Source organism: Stegostoma tigrinum, chromosome 8 (genome assembly GCF_030684315.1).
Source record: "Stegostoma tigrinum isolate sSteTig4 chromosome 8, sSteTig4.hap1, whole genome shotgun sequence".
Lineage (NCBI taxonomy): Eukaryota > Metazoa > Chordata > Chondrichthyes > Orectolobiformes > Stegostomatidae > Stegostoma > Stegostoma tigrinum.
In genome coordinates, this window is record NC_081361.1 from 18,503,276 (window position 1) to 18,509,275 (window position 6,000).

Sequence of the window (6,000 nt, forward strand, 5' to 3'; positions counted from 1 at the left end):
AAGTTTGTATCATGTTAATATTCTCACACTGTCTGCTGAATGCTGCAGTACAAGATGAAAATATCGTCTGCATGGATTTCCTCTGGATGCTCTTGTTTCCTCCCACAGTCCAAAGATGTGCAGGGGAGGTGGATTCCCATGCTAAGCTGTCGATAGTGCCCAGGGATGTTGAGGTGAGGTGGGTGTGACATGGGGAATGGGTCTGGATGGGATGCTCTTCCGAGGGGCAGTGTGGACTTGTTGGGCCGAATAGCTGGTTTCCACCCCATAGGGATTGTACGATACCCTCAATAGTAACCACGGCAACAGAGATATTTTAGAAGTTGGTCTTACCAAATTCAGAAATATGGAATCAAATGCCCAGTCAGTGATAACCCCAACTGCTGCACTCCCTCAGTTTCTGATATATCATAAGCAACTGATGCCTCTCTTCTGACGGAAAATACCAACTAATATGGATAGTTTATTTACTCAGTCTCTTCGAGAGTGAAATAGCTTCCATTACACCGAAACTAATTTCACAACATCTTCATTCAAAGAACACCTGGCAGGTCCTGGACCTGGTTGTGAATGCTGAAAGGTAACTTGCATCACATCAGCAGTGCAAAAACAGGCCATTTGGCTGAACTGCTCCATGCTGGGTTTTACACTTCTCCCACCATGCTCCAAATTCTTAATGTGCCTCTTTGTGCCCTTTCTGGCATCTAACTTTCTCTCAAATCCATCTGTGCTAATCTTCTCAACTTGTCCTGGTAGCAGCAGCTTCTGCAATCTGACTGCTCTGAGCAGCAAAGCTTCTCCTGATTTCTTTATTGGATTTATTAGTGATCATCTAAATTTAAGATCCAATTGTAGACTCCCCCAATATTGCCCATCAAGCATAAAAAGCACAATAATATTGAAAGGCACGCTTTTCCCCTTTCATACATTTCCAAACATTTTGCACAGCACAATTTTCTGTACTCACTTTTCGTCTCTTGCCAAAGTTGATCAAGCCATTCTGAAAGAAATAGACATGAACAAAGAAAACTGATTCAATATATACAAAGGTCAAATGGTACTATGAGGTCATGAAATCTAAAAGATCAGGAGTGAAATACAAACTCTGTAAACTTGTTTCAATTTTAGGATATAGTCAAAGGTCAAACACAAATGATCGATCATTCCACCAGGGTTATACTTTGGGCATTACATAGAGCCCTTTGTTCCACTCAAATAGATCAGTACCAAGCTGATGCCATTCTCAGCTGCTGAACTGCACAATAGGCAGTGACGTCCAGCTAACTAATTTACCTGTACAAAATAAAAATGATGCGCAGTTTATCCAACCTTTTGAAAAAGTAAAGCTGTATTCAATCAACTGCAAAGCCTTTTGCATGTTTCTTTATTTACATATTGTTTGATTCACAACACAAAGCATCAAATTATTCTCATCAGTATCGTTAATCACACTCATTATTTTATTGCTATGAGCAGCTCTCAATGAAACTGCAGCAATAGTGCTCATCAGCAAATAAGGAATCCAAATCTTGTAAAAGAGACTTACGAAACAGTAATTAGGGAAAGCCGAATCCAATTTTGTTAAGTCCGTGAAGAAAGTTCCCAGGTATGGTACAATTCCCTGAACTATACCCTAGCAAAGTGAGGTGAATTTATTTCATCCATTGTGAACACGTTGTCATATGTCCCAAACATACCACTCCATGCCATATTTATACCATTTATCATGCAACTAAATCTATTTAGAATAAAAATTTAGGACACAATGTTTGACACAGTTTATAGTGGAATAGAAAGCGAGATCTATAAACGACAGGCAAGTTTGGAGTTTGATCCCTGATCTGTGAACTGTCAACCAAACTCAATGTTTGTGTAACTTCATCAGTTGGAGATTGGAAATTTTCTAAGTATTGTGCGATTTTGCCTGAAGTTGAAAACAATTTATCACACCAGATTTCCAAACGTTTGACTCAGTAAGGTTAGCCCTTATTTTCCGAAACTCAAGAATATAATTCTACTCATTGTCTTTTCATAGGACACCTTTCTGACCCCAAGAAATAATTTAATGGTCTCAGACTGCTTAAGGAGCTAAAAGCCGAGGAGATACACCGGAATTTGGCAAACTGGAACCAAAACTGACTTTGCGACTGGAACTATGTGTGATTTTTGGAAGCGCATTTCTGCAACTTGAAGCTTTCATCCAGCAGCACACCGCAGCGTAAAGTGATGGTTCTTGTTGTGTGTACATTAATTTTCATGGCACAAAAGCTACAATTGTGAACAGCAGGTTCACAGGTGACACAAGAATTGGAGATGTGGTAAACAGCAAAAAGCCTCAGTCTCCAGGATTACACACATGGGCTGCTTAGAAGGCCTGAAAAGAGGCAAATAGAATTCAATCCTGAAAAGTGTGAGGCGAAGCGTTTTGGGAGGACAAATAAGTCAGGACAAGACAGGTTAAATGGAAGTTTTAGAAAGTGCAGAGAATCACGAGGACCTTGCTGTGCGCATAAGCATATTCTTGAAGGCAGGAGGACCTGTGGATAGGGTGGTAAAAGCACCATATTGGATACTTGCCTGAATATAAGAGCAGACGTAACGACAGACGTAAATAACATTAGTTGAGCCACAGTTAGAACACTGTGTGCCTAGAGACGAAGGCATTTTGCTATTTACCACACCTCCCATTCTTGTGTCATCTGTGAACCTGATGTTCATACGTGTAGCTTTTGTGTCTGGAGCATTAAAGTACACACAGCAAGAACTATCACTGTACCCTGTGGTACACTGCTGAATGAAAGCTTCAAGTTGCAGAAATGCTCTTCAAAAGTGACGCTTACTTCGTGCCAAAAGCTAATTTTGATTCCAATTGACTAATGCAGCTCGGGCTGGAACATTTCCGTTATAGAGAGGGGCTAAGTAAGCTGGGACAATCTTCAATGCAACAAAGACACTGAGTAGGAATCTGGTTGAGGTTCAAAGAGTTCTGAGGGATTTGGCTTAGCGTTAGAAAAAACTTTATTCCCTGCCGACCAATAACCAGGGCTTATAATTTAAATACAACAAGCAGGGTATTTCGAGGGGATTTGTTTAAAAACTTTTCACCCAGGGTTTCTGGAACTCATTGCCGAAAAGGGTGGTCCAGGCAGGAACCCTTGAGACACTGAAGAACAAATTTGATGTACTCTTGAAACGCCATTGCAAACAAAACTCCTGGGTGGGGGTAGGGGTTGTGGCATTGTGTAGGTTTGATCCCTACCGTTGAGGCAGGGGATCCCAGTTCAGTCTAACCTCCTTCAGAACGGAGTCATAAGCATGGCTGAATGGGTTGACAAAAACGCCAATAAATGCAAATTCTTTCAAGAGATAGAAAAGCAAAGTTGCTGGAAAAGCTCAGCAGGTCTGGGAGCATTTGTGAAGAAGAAAACTGTGTTAATGTTTTGGGTCTGGTGACCCTTCATCAGAGCTCTATAAAGGGGTCTTGTGGTTCAGTGGTAGCGTCCCTACCGCTGAGCCAGAAATCTGAGTTTGAGTTCCACCTCTGCCAGACAAGTGTCATCATGTGTCAGAACATGTTGATGAAGAATACCTAGAAGGCAATGGGCGAAGTTCTACAAAATGGGATTAGAATAGGTGGATACTTTATGACTGGTGCAGACACAAGGGGCAGCGCTGCAAAAATTCTCATCATGTTGCCTCATTCATGATGGCTAACCGAGTTATTGTATAACCCGGGTTTAGTTCTTCCTTCGCGACACAAAAAGGGAACACCAGATGAGTACCTGAATCTCTGCCTTTGTGAGCATCGGCATATTTCAATGCTTGAGCCAAGATGTTGTATTGAGATTAAATTCCATTCCCTACAGTGTAGAAACAGGCCCTTCGGCTCACCAATTTCACACTGCCACTTGAAACATCCCACCCAGACCCATCCCCTATAGCTCACACACCCCTGAACACTACCAGCAATTCAGCATGGCCAACCCACCTAGCCTGCACATCTTTGGACTGTGGGAGGAAACCAGAGCACCGGGAGGAAACCCATGCAGACAGGGGGAGAATATGCAAACTCCACACAGACAGTCACCCGAGGTTGGAATCAAACCTAGGTCCCCGGCACTGCGACGCTGCAATGCTAACCACTGAGCCACTGTGCCACCCCAAAATGTGCTACACTGACCGGGAATCGAACCCAGGCCGCAGCGGTGAAAGCGCCGAATCCTAACTGCTGAACCACCAGTGATGCTAACCATCTCTCAAAGACAGCAAGAACTGCAGATGTTGGAGTCAGAGTCAATACAGCGTGGTCCTGACCTGAAACATTGATTTTCTTGCTCCTCTCATGCTGCCTGACCTGCTGTGTTCCTTCAGCTCCACACTGTATTGACTGTTGTATTTATCCATTAGACCGTGGGAAATGTTTGTGCATACCTGCCTGTCCTTGCAGATTTACTTCTCTTAAATGTAGAAATATTCTACCCACAACCCAACACACTGATAGATACGCAACAAGCAGTATGGTTATAGCTTCAAACAGAAAACCAAACATGTTAAATGGCTGAAGTAGCAGCAATGCTGATAACTTCCCTTTCGTTACCAGGAGAACTGCTTTACAGCATGGTTATAACAAAGCTTCACCATTATGGAAAGATAAATCAGATTTCGTTGTAAAGCTTAAAGATTGACTGCTTCAACTTGAGAACGTTTCATTCCAATATTAAACATAAAGGGATGATTACCTTCTTCTTCGTTACTTTCAGTGTTTTGTGTGTCAGTATTTTGTTCTCTTTCAAGGTGCTGTTGAGGGCGGCAAATTTTGAAGCTCCATCCTGAAAATGTACATAGAAAACCAGCTATTCATTCACTGCATCTAATCTATATCTCCCATCGTATCAAATGAGATAACAGAAGAGATTTCAAAACACAAGCCTTTATTGTAAAAACATTTTACAACGCTAAAGCCTTATGTCAACATTTGGCCAATTCGAACTCAAGAGGTGATAGCCAGGCAATGATATTTGGAAGTGATATTACAATTTATCCCACGCACAATAGGTTATCACAAAACTAGTATCAATGTTTAACCCATAAAACAATCACTTGGCAACTATTTCAGATTCCCATCCAAGTGTGCAAATCAAATTGTTGGACATGGTGAAGTTGCTGCATCAAACTGCATTAAAAATGAGAGATAAAATTATATTTTCTGAGATTTAAAAACACAACAGTGAAAATGATGATTGCTGGCTCACTCAGGTGAAATTCACCAGACAGTCACATTTGGGGAAGTATTTTCAGCAAATACGCTATGGTATATCATGGTGGTATCTTATCACTACAGTCAGTGGCAACTATGGATCGACAGTAAGTGTTGATATGGTGGCCTTGTGAGTGGCACACCCATCTGAATAAAGCTTAGAAAACCATATTGCCAGAGCACATCTGTGTAATATGCTTAAAGATTAACGAACCATGCATCGATATTCACTGTACAATCTGGGAGACAGCATTATGGAAGTTATACAACTGTCCAATCTTGAACTCAGATTTTCCCGTGTATATTTACAGAAATTAACACCACAAAAACAATCATCCTGCACAACACACGTTTTTGATTATTAAAAACAAATCGACTTTCAGATTCAAGCCAGATAGGAAAAATAATTTGGAATTCTGCACTGTGCATCAATAGCAAACATAATCAAGAAGGTGTGACAGCAGGACCGTAGAAATTCTGGAGCCAGCAGATGGACAGCAATGCAAAAACATCATCAACCGCAACTAGAACTTTAAGCAGTATGAAAAACGGAGTGTCTGTCAAATTGTTAACAACCCAACATGAATGCTGCATTTCGTCCTCTTCAAATACCAGCTTCAAACTGCTTTGATTTAATCTAAGAATGATTAAAGACAAAACTTGCATCTTGCCTCCTTACTGTCCTGGACCCAACAGTTTGGTCAAGTGACACCAAAATATTTATAACTAACAAATTATTTTGT